Consider the following 20,814-nt stretch of genomic DNA (forward strand, 5'->3'; position numbering starts at 1 on the left):
CCCTTCAACCTTAAAAACTATGAACTATGAACTATATGATCTGCATCAAAGTTTTCATAGAAAATAGTATATAAAAATGTAATGTAATAACAGAATTTCAAAAAGTCTCGTATTCCAGTTTAAAAGTCTTTCTAGAACAAGGACCAGTATTGGTAAAACCAGCTCTAGTTCCCCATCATATTGGGATTCCAGCAGGCTCTGATCTCCAGAGTAGAAATGTCTTTATGGAACCTTTCTCCATGTTCGTTAGTTACGTCTCCCAAATTGGGTTGAAAAAAGTCAAGATGGAACAGTAAAAAATACATTTACACTGACATTTGGCAGCCATGTTGCTCATATGCTTCAAGCATGTTGTCTATGTGTTCAGCTCATCTGTTCCCAAGTCAGTCCTGTACAGCGAGCACAAATGCTGCAAGCTGATGAGTTTTGTTCGGCATAGGTCATCATGCATTAGTTTGCTGATTCCACTGCCAATTTCGACCTTTATTTTATCCTCAGATTACAGTGCTAAACTTCTCCTTCAGATACTGGAAACCATTTTTATAATGATGAATTCCAACTACAACTTTTTTTTAGTAAACCAAGTTTAGTGTGAAGTGGTGGAAGATAAACATGTAGTTGATCAACCAGAGATTTGTGTTGTACATTGTGCCAACCAACTGTGAGCTGGACTGTAAGGCTATGTGCCCACGCTGCGGAAAATGCGCGGATTTTGCCGCGGATTTCTCGCGGAAAAGCCGTGGATTTTCCAAAAATCTGCAGCACAGCTACTCCCCAGCCATTTCTATGGCATTTGGGAAATGCTGTGCCCACGCTGCGGATTTTTCCGCAGCGGAAATCGTGCGGATTTCCGTGCGGAAAAATCTGCAGCATGTCAATTATTGTTGCGGATTTCTCCGCAGGGTCCCATATACTTATCTGCCTTGATAGACACCCGAGTCACTTTCTCCGTCCGGTGCACAGCAGCGCGGTGGATACAGCCAGGTACAGGAAGGAAGAGGTGGGCGGGGCCTGCACGAGCTCCGGTCATGTGACAGCCGGAGCTAGTTCAGGCCCGCCCACCTCCAGCACAGTGCACCAGACGCTGAGTGACCCGGCCGCCGGAAAGCGAGGTGCTGCATGATGGAGGTAAGTATGAGCACCCCGATCACTGCAGCACTTGTTCTGCATTGAGGATGCAGTGCCGAAGTCATGGTACTGTATCCTCAATGCAGAATGTCCGCACCATATCCGCAAGACATTCCGCTGTATATCCGCAGCATTGAAACAGAGAAAGTTCTGTTGCGGATTTCTGGGAGCACCTGCGGAATGTCCTGCGGATATAACCGCAGGACACTGTTCCCGTGGGCACATAGCCTAAGGTGCCACTGTCTCATTTTGTAATGACAGCTTTCATCATAACTGTGCCATAGGCATAAGAGATATGTAATAGGGGACCAAAGAGGTGCAATAGGGTCTTAACTAGTTAAACAACAGGGTATAGATGATAGTGTGTATCACACAACCACTCCAAGTGAGTGTGCCGCCCCCACGCCCGCAGCAGCCGGGCTTCTCGGATCCAGACCCACTGTGTGGCTCGAGGGATCCTCCAGACCCGGGGGTCACGCGGACACGCCGAATGAAAAGTGGGACGTAGTTGTACGGCCTTGACCGTATTCGGTTCGTGACGCCACCCACGGTTTGTGGTGAAGTGGGACACCACCACTGCTGTTGTGGGATACCCGGGGGATATGTAATGGCAGCCGGATGTTAACCCCTCCGTGGGTAGGGATGGTTGCCCCGGGGCCCAGTGTCTCTGTGCAGGGTATGGCGATGGCAGGGACTTGCGCGCCCAGACGTACCAGGGGATGTTTGGTTACTCACAAGTAAATGAATCACACGACTCTTTTGGTAAACCAAGGTGCTGGTGGCTGGCCGCCGCGGCCGGTTGTACTCTGGTCCCCACCTGGGCTGGTGATTGCCATCTCTTCCTCTGCACTAGTTATGGTTGTGTGTTTAGACTTCCTGGTAGGGTACACGGGAGTCCGCTCCCGGCTTTCTGTGTGCCTGAGGAGCCGTGCCCGCTGACGCTGACCCATGGGATCTATGGGCCCTGGCGGTTGCCCTATCTCTCTCTGTGGATGGTTGTCTGCTTTTGGGACTTTGGTTGGGACAGGACCTGTAATCCTGCCCTCAATCAGCTGATTAGCTAGGCCGTTGTTTCCGGTCCTGGCTTCAGGGTCCGAGTACCCCCTCTGTGCACGGTTTCTGGTCCGGTCTCCGGTGTCGGTACCGGCGGGCTCCAACCCTGTCCTGGTCCTCCTCGGATCTGCCAAGCCGTCTTCTGCTGACGGAGACCACCGTCTGCCACCTAGCCAAGGTACCAGGTCTCCGACCCTGGCACCGTTCAACTTGAACTTCTCCTCCTCTGGAGCTACACCTAGCTCCAGCCTCCACTCCTCTCAACTTGAACTACAACTTAAAACTGCTGTTTGCTTAACTGACTGTTTTCCCGCCCCAGGCTGTCTAGACCCCTAGGTGGGCATTTCCTAACCGCCTGGTCCCGCCCACTGATCTGCCTGCGGGGGGTGACTAGGGTTTCAGGTCGGCTGTATGTGACCTATGTTAGGTTGACCTAACGGACTCAGCTGTTGCCAGTGATGTCCAAATGCAGAGAGGGTACCGGTGTCCCCCACCTCTGCTATTCCGTCTCAATGAAAACAAGCAGACGCTGTTATACACATAAGACTGGAGATGTGTGGCTCTGAATAGAAAGTGTATTATTTTGTTTACATTACAAGGTTATACAAAGTTGATTAGGGCGTAACTATGCAATATACATATTCATTAAAGGCGTGAATTACATATTCACAGCAAGAGAAATTAACATAATGACTTATACTCCCATAATAATCTATAATATTTCTTCTTCCATAACAAGATGTTTTTCAGTTGTCTCTAAGTCAAAACATTCTGCGTCCTTGAGGTTGGTCTCATAGTTTATTACGTAAATAAGTCTGGTTTGGTCTTGCCAGGGAGAATGAATTTCTATTATTTTTCTAAGTCAGTGAAAAAGGTTAACTCTTTCCTCACACCTAGGTGAGGGAAGGTATTATGTGGGGGCCTATTGTGTGACTACCTGGTTTTGCCAGGGCGTCACATGAGCGCAACACCGGAAGAGACGTATAATCAGCTGCTGTACACACACATCTAAGTGCAGGGATCAGACGAATGAAAAAAGTGTTTGCTCTATGCTGCTATAAAAAAATCATCTGTGAGGATGAATTTGAGGACACATGAGTGGAGAACATGTGGTTTATTCTATATCTTTCAAAGCTATCCAGCTTCCAGATTTCAGCACCAAACTGCCACTACCTGGCAGAAAACTACACAAAAAAGGCGTGAAAACCGTTTGTGTTTTTTTTTTTTTGCCAAGAGATGCAGATTTGGGGGTGATAGTTACACCTTATTCCAGCACCAAATATACACCTCATCGAAAATAGAAATCGCATCACTATTTCATCAAAACCTCATGTTTTTTTAATGCATTTTTTCCCCTTGAGGTGTAGATTGTGTGCCGCACAACTCATGTAAGAAAGGAATGATACATCTTCTAGCTTGTAAATAAAATCCAACTTTTAATGATTAATTTTTAAAAACAAAAGTTCATATTGTCCATGTACAAAAATATACCATATCGAGGTCTAGAAAAAATTCCAATGTTTAGACCGCACATCAGACACGTTTCGAGCCATGCGCTTTATGACAATAAATGGGCCTTAGCCTCGCTGGACGTGGCCAAGGCATTTGATCTTCTGGAATGAAACTTCCAGATGGCATGTCTTCAAAACTTTTGATTTGGTCCCAGATTCTGCGCTTGGATCCAAATTCATATATCGGGCTCCTAGGGCCAGAATGGTGGTTAATGAAATCTAATCTGAACTCTTCTTGTTGGAAAGAGGGACTTGGCAAGGGTGCCTTTTGTCTCCAGCTTTTTTTTTGCCCTGGCCAGTGAAGCTTTAGTGAAAAAGATTTGTTCTGATAGATTGATAAAAGGCATTCATATTGCAGACTGGGTGGACACTATAGGCCTGTACGCAGATGACATGATTATATTTATGGCTGATGTGGGGCGGTCATTAACTCGGGTTCTCAACATCATAGATGATTTTACTAAATATTCTGGATTAGGCATAAAGTGGAAGAAATCAAATGTGATGTCCCTTTCCCATTGTCTTGCATCCCATATAGAGACCTTATCCCCATTGCATTTGGTTTCTAATTTTTAATACTTGGGAATTATCATACAAAAAGATGGTAAACAAGACCTCCCATCCAAAATATTACCTCTATATATATTACCTTTGGACTGGCAAAGTCTAAATTTCAACTGTGGATCAAGCTACCTCTATCGGTTCCAGCGCGTATTAATTTAATAACGATGATATTGCTTCCTAAATTTAGCTATTTACTTCAACACAACCCTGATCCAGTTCCTAAATTCTTTTCATCCCTAAATACGTTAATATCTGGGTCTGTGTGGGCCAATGCAAGGCCTAAATTAAAACTGACTACATTTCATAGGTCCAAACAACTGGGGGGGGGGTAGCGGTACCGGATTTCTTCTTTCATTATTTAGCTGGTCACCTAAAGGCAACATCGTTTTGGATGCCCAGTTTTTACTTGCCAACTCTGTGAGCCACTTAGCTTATGCAGCAGGGACAAATGGTTTACTCTGTTTCCTGGAAACAGATAGGCTAGGCACACAAAAACCTCTGCCCCTCCTTAGATTGTCGCAGCAGGTTGGAGGCAGGCAAAGAGGGTCGTTCACTTCTCAGACACCATTGCTGAAATACCCCTATGTCAAAATGTATATCTGCCCACACTGACCACTCATCTTCCACATTCTGAAGCTGGTACGGTGCTTTCGCTCTTAATGATATATACGAACAAAATGTCTTGTTGTCCTTTGACCAGATGCAATCCAAATTTAATTTTGCTAGGTGTCATTTCTATTTTTTTTTTACACTGGGAGCTCAAAACGGAGATACATGACATGCAAAAAACACCGGGGGCTGTTTTAATATCCTCCTTTCCTTTTATAAAGTTCAGCCAGGTAAATTTCCAAATATTTATTCCACACAAGGTGTTCCATAAAAATACATCAGTGGTCAGATATAAAAACACTCCACAGATAGAAAAATATTAACACAGCTGGACAAAAACAATGTGTTCTTCATTCATTTGATTCAGGCACAGCGTCTGCAAGTCCGAGCAGTAGCACAATTAAACTGGACTACTGAAGGTGAGCTGAACTATACATTCCTTGTTTCTTTACTTTGATAGGGATACTTTGATCTCAAGGGCCTTTACTCTATGTACACGTACTTGTTGTCCGTGGGGAACAAATCTCAACCTTTGGCATTTAAAGAAACTTGAGAATTGTTAGTTCCAAATATGCAAAAGGAGGACTGGGAGGAGATTTTGGAATCACCAACTAAGGCTAGGTTCACATTTCCGTTGTTTTGCATCAGTCATATGCATTGCTTGACGCATGTGACTGATTCGTTGTACAACGGATGACAAGAATGAGAATTCACTGTCGGACTCCGTTGTAAAAGAGAGAACAATCAGCTGATCGTTCACAATAGCCGGCTGGCTTTTGAGAGCGAACAGATGATCTCCATGTGGCCGGCTAATGAGAGCGATCAGCTGATCGTTCACAACCGCCGGCCGCCAGGTGATCAGCTGATCGCTTACAGCAGCCAGCCGCCGGGCGATCAGCTGATCGCTCACAGCAGCCAGCCAGCGGGTGATCAGCTGATCGCTCACAACAGCTGGCCGCCGGGTGATCTGCTGATCGCTCACAGGAGCCGGCCGCCGGGTGATCAGCTGATCGCTCTGCTGCTGAGAATGTGTGCGGGGGGCAGAGTGCGGGGTGGGTGGAGCTGAGCGGGACCAGGGCGCTGAGGACGTCAGTGCCGGGGACTGCATGGCTGGGGACAGGTGAGTGTGAGTGCGTGTGTGTGTATGTGCGCGCATGTGTGCTCCTTGCACTCGTAGCCAGGGTAAATATCGGGTAACTAAGCAAAGCGCTTTACTTAGTAACCCGATGTTTACCCTGGTTACGTGTGCAGGAAGCCAGAGAGAGCATGCGCGGCGAAATCCTACGGATTGTGCTGCTCAAAAAACGTTACATGCTGCGTTCCTTCCGCACCACGGTCAGTCGTTCCACGACTGATAAGTCAGGCAGAGGATGCAACGCAAGGTAATCAGTCACAATCCGCCGCTCATACAAGTCTATGGGAACAACGGAATCCAGCAAACGGATTCTGTTGTTTACCAGAGCTGCAGATTGTGACTGATACAAATTGACGGAAATGTGAACCTAGCCTAAGGTCTCTCCCCTCAATTAACACTAAAATGACTGAAATATATATAGTGCACCAAGCATATTTAACCCCACTATGATTATTTAGGCTGCATCACTAGGTGACGTTGAAATGCTTGCGGTGCCAGGGGGAGGACGCAGAGTCTGTCCATATGATCTGGGGATACCCGGTAATTGCCTCCTTTTGGCGTGAGGTGGTATTGATCCTGTTCTCCCTTGCCTCTGTCCCTATACCTCTCGATCTGCTGCTGTCTATTTGGAGTCTTGGATGAGAGAACCTGTTCACAAAACTTTCTGGCTTTTTAATGGGTAGGAAACTTATATGAAGAAAAAACAATAAAGCCAGCTCAACTCAAAATGGCATGTATTACAAAATGTGCACTGGACTAAAATTCCAAACTGTACTATTTTAAAATTTGACTACAAGTCATTGGGTATGGTGGTGGTGTGGAGTGGCCTCCACGCTCACCTGACCTGTCCCAATTGGACTTCTTTCTGTGAGGTCACATCAAACAGCAGGTGTATGCGACCCCTCCACCAACATTGCAGGACCTACGACGACGTATCACAGATGCTTGTGCAAACGTGTCACCTACCATATTGCCCAACGTGCAGCAAGATACAGTATGCTGTGCAGAGTCCAGATGTGCATTGCAGCTGATGGGGGCCACTTTGAGCATCAAAGTTAAATGAGCGCCATATGCGTGACCAGCATTCAATGTTTTGGGGGGGTCATGGGTTTCATATCATAGCATTTCTGTATGCAAGGTGTCAATTCGTATAGAATTAATGATGCCCTACAACTTTGTAAATCACTTTTTTTCTCTATCTCGTTCCGTTTGAGATAACAATGCTAACTCCGTTATTTTCCACCAGGTGGCGCTATAGGTGGTTTCATTGTGTAGCGCATGGCTACTTTCCTATACATAGACATCACTTCTATGCCTATAGCTGCCGCCGTTCTCAAGTTAATGGCGGTGGATAGGATATGGGTGGACACATTGTCTATGTCTATATATTGTACCTGTTATATCTTTGTTGTTTAATAAACAAAAGAAAAATTTAGCCTTCCATGGCTTCACACTAAACTTGGTTTAACAAAAAATGTTGTAGTTGCAATTGATCATTGTGAGGTAAATCCGGAGATATGACGATAAATCATGACATTCAAGTCATGTCAGGAAGCCCTCTCCTGGTGTCACCCCCCCCCTTCCCTTCACACAACTGGTTTAGCAACAAATCCATGGCCATGTCCTGTGATATGGAAATTAGGTGGCTTTAGGACAATGGACACAGGATGACTCCCTGCCGTCACCCTGTAGTAGGAGCTGCTAGCTAGTTAGCAAGGCTATGGAAATAGCCAGACAGAACGACTCCAGTAAAAAATGGTTCATATCTCGCAAGCCATATTTCCGATAAATATGGCAACCATAAAAATGGTGTCTCCGCATGAGGACGATGCTGGCACACCCTTTTTATGGGAGCAGGACATTGGGAAATGCCCCAGGCGTGATATCAGCCAATGGGGAACTGGCAGACAGGTCATGAGTCCCCTCGTTCTGTAGCTAAATTCATAACTGTCACAATGAGAGCATTGGCGTCCGCCTACGACGCTCCCAGGCAAAGTTATGGCCCATATTCCATGTTGTGAATTTGTCCATAACTCCAGCCAGGGGTGGAGCAGTGCTCCCTCTGAGGTCACGAAGGTAGGAGGGGACCTGGATCTGCCCAGGTTGATAACCCTACTTCGGCCATTTTCCAGCGTTCTTCTGCTCGGGGGCCTGGTTGGGAAAGACCTGGAGAGGGAGTTCCTGGAAACCTGGTCTACAGCGCCCCCCTGTGGCCAGACACACAAGGTAACTGATGTAATTGTATACCTGTTTGTAACCCATGCTTTATCTGTAACTGTACTCTGACATATGTATATTCTGTAGATTCCCTATTGTATATATTGTAGTTTCTAGTGTGCTTTAGGCGATTAAATTATATAATTAATCTTGGGCTGTTCTGTTATCTCGATCTTGAATCCCACGTCTGTGTGTTCGGCTAATAGTTACCGTGAAGCGGTTGGTGGCAGCGAGTTGTGCCAAGGATTATTGTGGGGAGGCCAGTGAGATTCGGGAAGATATTATATATTCCGCCCGCGGAGGTCGGGGGAATATATACCTTACTCTCACCGGGGACCCTTCAATAATCGGCATAAGTAGTATAGCGGCCTCCTTGCTTATTGTCGGGCAATTCCATAATTGGCCTGACTATAAGAGGGGCGCTAGAGAGCGCGTCACGTGCTCTGTCTGTCGGTCGGGAGGTATAAAGGAGGGGGACGCCCCCTTGCTACCCCCCGATTGTGACGTACGGGTAGCCAGCGCGGGGGATTTCTGAGTGACCCCCCCGGTGGTTTGTGACATATTGGTGGCAAGCGGTGGGATCGAGATAATAGTGTGTGTGAGTGTGAGACCCATACTCCCAGACACTAAAGACTGCCTGCAGCAGCTGTGGCTGCTGGGGTCTTCAGACTAGCTCAACACTAGAGTGTCAGAGTGCAGATACTGTAAGGTGTGTGGAGGCATCAGGTGTCAGTTCTGTGTCAGTGACCAAAAGTCTGCAAGAATGGCTGATGGCACCAGGAGCAGAGCTATGCAACTGGCCAATGCTAAGGCAGGAGCCGAAGAGAGGGAGGACGGTGCTGTGGACAGCAATGAGGAGGTTGCCCACGAGTCCTCCAGGAGCTCGACGCCAGAAAACAGCTCTGCAGAGGACATTGCACAACCGGGCACTGCTGGACAAGATGAGGAGCAGCTCGCCCAAGGGTCCTCAACGAGCCAGATGCCAGCCCTCCGCTCTACAATGGACAGTGAATCACCAGGCTCCGCAGCGGGCCGCAGATCACCACGTGCCATTCCACCGAGCCTGGGAGGCTCGGATAGCCTTCTTCAAATGGCTATGGCCCTACGCCAGGCTGGAGACCGGGAGGGCTACAAGGAACTCATGGCCGAGCGTGAGCGGCAAGCAGCGCGTGAAGAGCGCCAGGCAGAGCGTAACTACCAGCTGCAGCTAGCTCAGCTCCGGCCCTCATCAGCCACCCGTGACCTTCCAGACACCAAACTTCCAAAGGTCCGTGTTGAGGACTTCCCAGTGCTGGAGAAGGATGGAGACTTGGACTCTTTCTTGACTGCTTTTGAACGGACTTGCTTGCAGCACCATCTGGACAAGGACCAGTGGGCCAAATACCTGACCCCCCGTTTAAGGGGTAAGGCCCTGGATATCCTTGGGGACTTGCCTGCTGAGGCAGATCAGGGCTACGACACCATCAAGCGGGCCCTGATCCAACAGTACAACCTCACTCCAGAGTCCTACCGCAAGAAGTTCCGGAGCCTACAGAAGGGACCAAAGGACTCCTGGGCTGACCACCGGCGGGCACTTGCCCGAGCTGCCGACCACTGGACCCAAGGCCTGCAGCTTTCCACCGGACCGGAGATCCTGGACTTGTTCATCACGGAGCAACTCTTGTGGAACTGCCCTGAGGATCTCCGCCAGTTCATCCGAGACCAGAAGCCAAAGGGATCCACGGCTACAGCTGCCCTGGCAGATGACTACACCAACAATCGGGCTCCTGAAGCCAGGAGAGCAGCCACCAGCAGCACCTGGAGAGGGGGTAAGATGAACTCTGCGACTGCCCCACCTGCCCCTAGACTGCAGGGGGTGTCCCCCTCAACTCCCCTCTCCAGGCCCGTGGCAGAACCAAGACGGTGCCACCAGTGCAACCTACCTGGACACTTCAAGGCCATGTGCCCTCAGCGTCCCAAGGCCCCGGCTCCGTCCCCGTCCCAAGGGCCGCCCAAGGTGTATTGTGTGGGTGGGGGTGGTGGTAGGTCCCTGGACAGCTTCCAACCTGTCACCGTCGGCCAGTCTGTGACCATAGGACTGCGAGACAGCGCCTCGGAGGTGACTCTGGTGCGGCCTGAGATGGTGTCCCCCCAAGACTTGATCCCTGGAAAAACCCTCGCTGTCTCCGGGATTGGAGGCATTGACCCGGCGCTGCCTGTTGCTGACATTTATGTGGACTGGGGCGCAGGGCGAGGGGTGAGGGAGGTGGGGGTAACTGATCGGATCCCTGCAAACGTGCTACTTGGGACAGATTTGGGGCAAATAACCTCCCAGTTTGGCCCCGCCCCAAAGGCTGAACCTTCAGCCAGTGCTGACGTGCCTCCGGACAATGTTAATGTGTTATCTATGAATGATGTAAGGGAGGAGGGAGTGAACTCTGATATTTCTGCTTGCACAGACACCATAGACACACACGCAGCTGCAGCTGTGACAGGGGAGGGGGTCAGAGAAAGGTGTGACAATGCCTCTACAAGTAACCAGCCTGTGAGCTGGGATCTGCTGCCCTCTGCAGGGATAAGCAGAGAGCAGGGTGCTGCAGGGGGAGGACCAGTGTGTGGGGTGGGGGCTACCACAGCAAATGTGGGGTCCCCAGAGATTTCACAGCGGGGTTCTGTTGCTGCAGGAGGGGAACAGGCAGGTGAGATTGGGGCCGGTCCAGGAGCGGAAGTGCTCCCAGGTAAGATCTCGGTGCATGGTTCCCCCACAACCGGGGTGTCAGGAAGCCAGGTAGGTCTGCCTGAACCGGCGACTTGGTCAGGAACGGAGGAGGAGCAGGCACGACCCACGGTCGCAGCGGCTGTGGCCGCTGTCACCCGCAGTGGGAGTGCTGGAAGCCAAGGGGCCTCCCGGAGGTCCGATAGCTCTTCCCCTTCTGACCAAGTGGCAGCCGAGTCAGGTGGAGGCCAGGACACAGGTCCCGGGGTACTGACTGAGGATGTGACAATCTCGTCGATTCTGGCCACATCTAGTCAGGAGTTTCAGGCAGCGTTAGAAGCTGACGACAGCCTGAAAGCTCTAAAGGAGCAGGCGGCACAGCCTCCCTCGGACCCGGAGCGAGTGGTCTGGGACCAAGGACGGCTGTACCGGGCCACGGTCCAGCAGGGTTCACCGGAGGCGTGGCCCAGGGACCGACAGTTGGTGGTACCCTATCCGTTCCGGACGGAGTTGTTGCGGATCGCACATGAGATTCCGATGGCCGGACACCTAGGGATCGCTAAGACCAAGGCCAGGTTAAACCAGCATTTCTACTGGCCCAAAATGGGGGCCGATGTGGCTGCCTACTGCCGTTCGTGTGAAACCTGTCAGAGAGTGGGGAAGGCGGGGCCACGCCCCAAAGCCCCACTAGTATCTCTGCCAATCATCGATGAGCCTTTCAGGAGGGTGGCTGTGGATCTGGTCGGCCCGCTGGCCATCCCCAGCAGCTCCGGGAAACGCTTCATACTGACGGTAGTGGACTATGCCACCCGGTACCCAGAAGCAGTGGCCTTGTCGTCCATTCGGGCTGACAAGGTGGCCACCGCATTGCTGGAGATTTTCTCCCGAGTGGGTTTTCCCCAGGAAATGCTCACTGACCGGGGGACCCAATTCATGTCCCAGCTGATGGAGACCCTCTGTAAGCAAGTCCAGGTGCGACATCTGGTGGCCAGCCCGTACCATCCACAGACTAATGGCCTGTGCGAGCGGTTCAATGGCACCTTAAAGCAGATGCTTAAGATGTTGGTCGACTCCCATGGGCGTGACTGGGAGCGGTATCTCCCACACCTGTTATTTGCTTACCGGGAGGTTCCACAGGCCTCAACAGGATTCTCACCGTTTGAGCTCCTGTACGGGCGACGTGTGCGGGGCCCCCTGGCTCTGGTGAAAGAGGCTTGGGAAGGGGATTTGGCCACCCCTGGAGTGTCGGTTATCGAGTATGTCATGCGCTTCCGGGACAAAATGCAGGCCTTGACGCAACTGGTACACGACAATATGGCTCAAGCCCAGGCTGATCAGAAGCGTTGGTACGACCAGAACGCTTGTGAGAGGACCTACCAAGTGGGTCAAAAGGTGTGGGTACTGGTCCCCGTACCACAGGACAAGCTTCAGGCAGCCTGGGAAGGCCCATACCTCGTGTACCAGCAGCTCAACCCTGTGACGTACCTGGTCACCCTGGACCCTGCCCGTGGAAGGCGGAAGCCCTTCCATGTGAACATGATGAAGGCACATCATGAGCGGGAGGCATGTGCGCTCCCCGTGTGCAACCTGCCCGAGGAGGGAGAAGCGGAAACCCTCTTGGATATGCTAGCCCAGGTTAGGGCAGGCGGATCCATTGAGGATGTGGAGGTTGGCCACCAGCTCTTGGAGGACCAACGGTCCCAGCTGTGGGCCACCCTACACCCCTTCCGGGGGTTGTTTACCAACCAGCCCGGAAGGACTGACTTGGCTGTCCATCACGTGGACACTGGGGATCATCCCCCGATCCGGCGTTCAGCATATCGGGTCTCCCTGGAGGTGCAGCAACACATGCGCCAGGAGATTGACGAGATGCTGGAGCTGGGGGTGATCCAGGCATCCAACAGCGCTTGGGCCTCGCCTGTAGTCCTCGTCCCTAAGAAGGACCGAACCACTCGGTTCTGCGTGGACTACAGGGGGCTCAATGCTGTCACGGTCGCCGATGCGTACCCAATGCCACGCATCGATGACCTGCTCGATCAGTTGGCCGGGGCTCAGTACCTGACCATCATGGACCTGAGCCGGGGATATTGGCAGATCCCCCTGACTCGCAAGGCCAGGGAACGCTCTGCCTTTATTACCCCATTTGGACTGTACGAGTCCACGGTGATGCCATTCGGGATGAGGAATGCCCCTGCCACTTTCCAGCGGATGGTCAACACCCTGCTCAAGGGACTTGAAGGGTACGCGGCCGCGTACCTGGATGACATTGCCGTCTTCAGTCCCACCTGGGAGGACCACCTAGAGCATCTAGCACAGGTGCTCAGGCGGATCCACCGGGCAGGTTTGACCATCAAGCCGGGAAAGTGTCAGCTGGCCATGAGCGAGGTCCAGTACCTCGGTCACCGGGTAGGTGGGGGAACGCTGAAGCCCGAGCCTGAGAAAGTGGAGGCCATCGCATCCTGGCCCACCCCCAGGACCAAGAAGCAGGTGATGTCCTTCTTGGGGACCGCTGGGTACTATAGGAGGTTTGTTCCATGCTATAGTAGCCTGGCAAAGCCCTTGACGGACCTCACCAAGAAGAAGCTGCCCTCTGCAGTCGATTGGACAATGGACTGCGAGACAGCCTTCCGGGCCCTAAAGGACGCCCTGTCCAGCCCGCCCGTGCTACAGGCAGCCGACTTCACGCGGCCGTTTGTAGTACAGACCGACGCCAGTGACTTCGGCCTCGGTGCGGTGCTCAGCCAGGTGGACTCTGCGAGCCAAGAGCACCCAGTCTTGTACCTGAGCAGGAAGCTGTTACCAAGGGAAGTTGCCTATTCCACGATGGAGAAGGAGTGCCTGGCCATAGTGTGGGCCCTGCAGCGTCTGCAACCCTATCTATACGGGCGCCACTTCATCGTGGAGACGGACCACAATCCCCTCAGCTGGTTGCACACCGTCTCTGGGACGAATGGGCGATTGTTGCGATGGAGCCTTGCGCTCCAGCAATACAACTTCACCATTCGCCCCAAAAGGGGCCGTGACCACGGTAACGCAGACGGGCTGTCCCGACAAGGAGAGGTCGCGGACGGGCGCACGGGGGAACACCGGAGTGTGCTGCCCCCTAGCGCCCTCAAAAGGGGGGAGGTGTGAGGTAAATCCGGAGATATGACGATAAATCATGACATTCAAGTCATGTCAGGAAGCCCTCTCCTGGTGTCACCCCCCCCCTTCCCTTCACACAACTGGTTTAGCAACAAATCCATGGCCATGTCCTGTGATATGGAAATTAGGTGGCTTTAGGACAATGGACACAGGATGACTCCCTGCCGTCACCCTGTAGTAGGAGCTGCTAGCTAGTTAGCAAGGCTATGGAAATAGCCAGACAGAACGACTCCAGTAAAAAATGGTTCATATCTCGCAAGCCATATTTCCGATAAATATGGCAACCATAAAAATGGTGTCTCCGCATGAGGACGATGCTGGCACACCCTTTTTATGGGAGCAGGACATTGGGAAATGCCCCAGGCGTGATATCAGCCAATGGGGAACTGGCAGACAGGTCATGAGTCCCCTCGTTCTGTAGCTAAATTCATAACTGTCACAATGAGAGCATTGGCGTCCGCCTACGACGCTCCCAGGCAAAGTTATGGCCCATATTCCATGTTGTGAATTTGTCCATAACTCCAGCCAGGGGTGGAGCAGTGCTCCCTCTGAGGTCACGAAGGTAGGAGGGGACCTGGATCTGCCCAGGTTGATAACCCTACTTCGGCCATTTTCCAGCGTTCTTCTGCTCGGGGGCCTGGTTGGGAAAGACCTGGAGAGGGAGTTCCTGGAAACCTGGTCTACAGCGCCCCCCTGTGGCCAGACACACAAGGTAACTGATGTAATTGTATACCTGTTTGTAACCCATGCTTTATCTGTAACTGTACTCTGACATATGTATATTCTGTAGATTCCCTATTGTATATATTGTAGTTTCTAGTGTGCTTTAGGCGATTAAATTATATAATTAATCTTGGGCTGTTCTGTTATCTCGATCTTGAATCCCACGTCTGTGTGTTCGGCTAATAGTTACCGTGAAGCGGTTGGTGGCAGCGAGTTGTGCCAAGGATTATTGTGGGGAGGCCAGTGAGATTCGGGAAGATATTATATATTCCGCCCGCGGAGGTCGGGGGAATATATACCTTACTCTCACCGGGGACCCTTCAATAATCGGCATAAGTAGTATAGCGGCCTCCTTGCTTATTGTCGGGCAATTCCATAATTGGCCTGACTATAAGAGGGGCGCTAGAGAGCGCGTCACGTGCTCTGTCTGTCGGTCGGGAGGTATAAAGGAGGGGGACGCCCCCTTGCTACCCCCCGATTGTGACGTACGGGTAGCCAGCGCGGGGGATTTCTGAGTGACCCCCCCGGTGGTTTGTGACAATCATTATAAAAATGGTTTCCATTATGTTTGAAGAACTGAAAACTGAGGCTAAAATAAAGGTCGAGATTGGCAGCGAAATCAACAAACTAATGCATGATGACCCATTCCGAACAAAACTCAACAGCTTGGAGCATTTGTGCTCGCTGTACAGAACTGACTTTGGAACAGACGAGCTGAAGAAATAGACAACATGCTTAAAGCATATGAGCAACATGGCTGCCAAATGTCATTGGAAATGTACTTTTTACTGTTCCATCTTGACTTCTTCCATCCAATTTGGGAGACGTAACTGGAGATCAGATACCAAGGCTGCTGGAATCCCAATATGACGGGGAACTAGAGCTGGTTTTTGCAACTGGCAGATATAATGCTCCCAAGGGCAAAACCTTAGAACAGTACTGGGCCATGCTGAAGTAAAACTTTTAAAATGGAATGCGAGAATTTTTGAAATTCTGTAATTACATTACATTTGCATATAACATTTTTTTATCAGATAATTTTTGGTGAAAAACTCGTTCTGAACAGAATAGTCCACGGCTTTCCAAGTGCTTCATTCATTTGGTCAAACTTATACAGAATAAAATTTACTGATGTGTTACAACAATTCTGACTTCAGAGTGGGAATCTGCTCTACATTTAGTATAGGACATACGGATTTTTCACAGTAGCAGTTGAACATTTTTTAATGATTTGATCTTTTATTATGGACATAATATAATTAGGTGTACCGTCACACTTTAGCGACGCAGCAGCGATCCCACCAGCGATCTGACATGGTCAGGATCACTGCTGCTTCGCTACATGGTCGCTGGTGAGCTGTCAATCAGGCAGCTCTCACCAGTGACCAGCCCCCAGCCAGCAACGACGTGGAAGCGATGCTGCACTTGCAGGGAGCCGGAGTCTGGAAGCTGCGGACAATGGTAACAACGGTAAACATCAGGTAACCAAGCGCTTGTTACACGATATTTACCTTGGTTACCAGCGCACACCGTTTAGCGCTGGCTCCTTGCACTCCAAGCTAGAGTACACATCGGGTTAATTACCCGATGTGTACTCCGGCTACATGTGCAGAAAGCAGGGAGCCGGCACTGGCAGCGTGAGAGGGGCGGACGCTAGTAACTAAGGTAAATATTGGGTAACCAAAGAAAGGGCTTCCTTGGTTACCCGATATTTACCTTAGTTACAGCTTACCGCAGCTTACAGACGCCAGCTCCCTGCTCCATGCACATTCAGATCTTTGCTCTCTCGCTGTCACACACAGCAATGTGTGCTTCACAGCGGGAGAGCAAAGACCAAAAAATGAACCAGCACTGTGTGTAACGAGCAGCGATCTCACAGCAGGGGCCAGATCGCTGCTCAGTGTCACACACAGCGAGATCGCTAATGAGGTCACTGCTGTGTCACAAAAACCGTGACCCAGCAGCGATCTCAATAGCGATCTCGCTATGTGTGAAGCACCCCTAGGTCTCTAGCCATTAATACAATTAGCATTCTCTGCCCTATCTAGTGGGGGAGTGTGGCCTTTGTTTCTCTCTCTGAAGGAGGCTTCATGTTACACGTTTGATTATGTGCGTATAGCGTTATGTAACACAGATTTACGTGAATAACTTCTGAACTACACATAGACTTGATAATTTTTCTATCAAATAGTATTCAGGACATTGAGATGTTCCTTTTGAGTACTTGTGGTCCAGGGTACCTCTTTTCAAATTAAACTTATGTACGATTAAGTGCGTTTGATTATGCGCGTATTGAATTATGTAACAGAGATTTACGTGAATAATTTCTAAATTACACATAGACTTGATAATTTTTCTATCAAATATTATTCAGAACATTGAGATGTTCATTTTCAGTACTTGTGGTCCAGGGTACCTCTTTTCAAATTAAACATATACGATTGAGTACGTTTGATTATGCACGTATATAGCATTATGTGACACAGATTTACGTGAATGATGACACATGACCCACACTCCTTTCACACCCTCTTAATTCCTATAAATAAATGACACCAGAGACAGATATTGTGGAAATAAAATGGCCGTGTTGTTTATTAGGAGATTATTTTCAATAAATTAAACCATGAATACCATAAAAATACCGTTATAACCAATCCATACTGAATAACACCGTAATAACTCCGTAATCCACCCAGATGGCTGGGCGATTCTTCCACCAAGGGGGACGCTGATAACCATCAGCGCCCCCCCCTACAACCCAGCCATCTTCCAACAATATTCTGTAGGCCAAGGTTGAAAATGTCCAGCCCTATCTCTGAGAGGTGCACCCCATCCCGTCTATATAAACCCTGAATAAAACCCTCCAATTCAACATGCCGATAGGAAAAATCACCTATTGAAATCAAAAAATTGTTTAAAAGAACAGAGAGTCCTCAGTGGTTGATACCTTTTAATGGCTAACTGAAAAGATGGTAATAATTGCGGACTGAGGACTAACTGACTAACTGAGGACTCTCTGTTTGCAATTATTACCATCTTTTCAGTTAGCCATTAAAAGGTATCAACCACTGAGGACTCTCTGTTCTTTTAAACAATTTTTTTATCTCTACTGGCTAACACGGTACAAAGATATATTTTACTTCTATTGAAATCAAAAATTTCTCAATCAGCCTGTTGATTCGTTTCCTAATTTTTTCCAAAAATTCAAAACCATTGTCACGCCAAACCAACCGCGGAATAACCTCCGAAAAAACTACCGAAACACTCGGAAATAAATTCTTAATTAACACTAAATCCCGACGCATGAAATATAACAAATCCAACGTTTTTACTGAACAAATGTCATTACCAGATAAATGAATAATTATTAAATCAGGGGGTGGGGCATGCAAAGCGTTCTTCTGTAACTCCGAAAGCAGCTGATTCCACCTCATTTCCCTACTACTGTACCAACAAATATTGAGGATTTGAACGGGAAACGATAAATTTTCGGAATAATTCCGCAAAGAGGCCCTCTTCTGTGCCCAGAATACAAAAGAATGACCGATAATCCAAACGGTTAAGGGTCCTAAAACAAAGAAAGTTAATTAAAAAACATATCAGGCCTCACATAACGCCTATAACAATTAGAACGCCATCTCCCAATCTTCTTAATTTTATTCTTACGCATACCCAGACAGGCAGCTGCGGTCGCTGCCCCAATTCGAAAGGAATGGGTTGAGAACCTCAAGCCCCCCATACCCAGCTCGCATAAAGAGCGCTGCATTAGCTTAGAAAACTGGAACCTTGTAGCGGGCTCACCATTAGCATGAATAAACAAATTACCAGGTAGCCTTGGGCGAATATTCAACCACATTCTCAAATTAGCAACCGGACAGACCAGAGAGTCAGCCACTGTTCTTAATTTAATATTAACCCCCTTTCCATACTGGTCCGTTTTTGATCTACCCAGGAAAATTACACAATAAGACATGGATAAACTCACATCAGTTAATAATAAACCACCTACCTTATGCTTGCTAGGAGCAACCAGTTCACCAATCATGAGAGCTGCAAAAAACGCTATCACAAAAGCACAGCGAAACCAACAAGTCTCTACTGAGTCATAACAAATTGAACCTAAAACCTCCCATAGTCGTCCTAACAGTTCCACTGAAAGGGGGCGCCTAGAATCAGGATAGCAATTCCCTTTTTTTTTAAACCCTTTTAATACCTGTTTTACTGGAAAATAAGAAAACAGTGACACCCCTCCTTTAAGTTTCAAAAAGAACGATATGCCCGATAGGTCTTTGTGGAGCGATGCATAACTCCTACCTGTGTATAAATACATATTAATATGCTGCAAAACCCATTCCACATTAGGATTATTATAAGCCATATGATTTGACTTGCAAAAAACTTTCCATTCCTCCCATGCTGCGGCATACGCCTCCCATGTACTAGGAGCCAGAGAACCTTGAATAAAACCAGGTATGAGATTTAAATTATCTCCCACAGTTCCTCTGGACAAGGCACCATCTGACAAGTATCCATCCGGTTCCGCTGTAAAAAAGACAGTGTTGTCTGATCACATGTCTCCAACACCAAGAAACATTTTAACCATATATTAAATGACAAACACTGCAACACCAATCGCTTCAAAATTCTACTTCCCCACAAGCACTTAGACGACAACGTATTAATGCAAAAAACTACGCCACTGTTCCCAGACCGTAATTTAATACGTCTGTTTGCCAGCGCAGAACCCCAAATCGAGAATACCACCAAGATGGCAAATAATTCCAAAACCACATCCTTCTTTACAACGCCCATAGAATGCCATATGTCCGGCCACGCATCTCCGGACCATTCAGAGTTAAAAATCACCTGAAAACCCCAGCTCCGATCCGAAAAAACAAAAAGAGATAATTCATCTGAAAAACAAAAATCATGCTGTATACAGGACACCCCGTTAAAATCCCGCAAAAACTGCTGCCAAACCGATAGATCCTCCTTCATTTCCCTTGATAACCTCAAGTGTGCATTTGGTGACTTCAACCCCTTAATGCCGTCATACAGACGTCTACATAAAACCCGACCCATAGGGATAATTCTCAAGCAAAAATTCAAAGACCCTAATAAGGATTGCATCTGACACAGCGTCACTTTATTCCTCAACAGCATGTCAGCAATTGCCGCCTGCAATGCCAATACTTTATCTGCCGGCAGACTACATTCCATAGAAATGGAGTCCAAAGTGATACCCAAGAACTCCAACCTATTGCACGGCAAAACAGTCTTCTCCTCTGCAATAGGCACTCCGAAGTGCCGCATCAAGGCCAAAAATTTTTCCAACAAACTCAAAAACAAACCTGAAAACCCATCACCAATAAACAAAAAGTCATCTAAATAGTGTAAAACCCCGCCCCCGGGAACCATCTCCTGAATAACCCATTGGAAAAAAGGACGAAAAACACTCAAAATAAAAACAAGATAACAAAAAACCAATGGGTAAACATTTGTCAAAATAAAACTCCTGATTAAAATAAAACCCCAATGAATTGAAGCCATCCGGGTCCACCGGCAAGATCCGAAATGCAGACTTAATATCGTTTTTTGCCAACAACGCCTTGCTACCAAACGTCCTTAACAAATCAACCGCCATATCGAACGATGCATAATGAACCGATGCTAAATCCGTGTCCACCTCATCGTTCAATGAAAAGTCTTTTGGATATGACAAGTGATGAATCGCTCTGAAAGTGCCAGGTTCCTTCTTAGGTACTATACCCAAAGGGGAAATTCGAAAATCCTGAAAAGGGGGATTAGCAAAAGGTCCTTCTATTCTCCCTTGATACAACTCTTTCCTAATATGCTCTAAAACAAACTCTTCGTGCTGATTAACTGTAGCCAAATTATTAACTAAAACGCAACCCTGACCTCTAAACCTAGGAACAAAAAACCTAGAATGAAAACCATTAAAAACATTAGCCTTCGGTCTGTCAGGGTACCTGTCTAGCCAGGGGAGCATGTTTACCAGGTTCACTGGTGTC

Source organism: Anomaloglossus baeobatrachus, chromosome 6 (genome assembly GCF_048569485.1).
Source record: "Anomaloglossus baeobatrachus isolate aAnoBae1 chromosome 6, aAnoBae1.hap1, whole genome shotgun sequence".
Classification (NCBI taxonomy): domain Eukaryota; kingdom Metazoa; phylum Chordata; class Amphibia; order Anura; family Aromobatidae; genus Anomaloglossus; species Anomaloglossus baeobatrachus.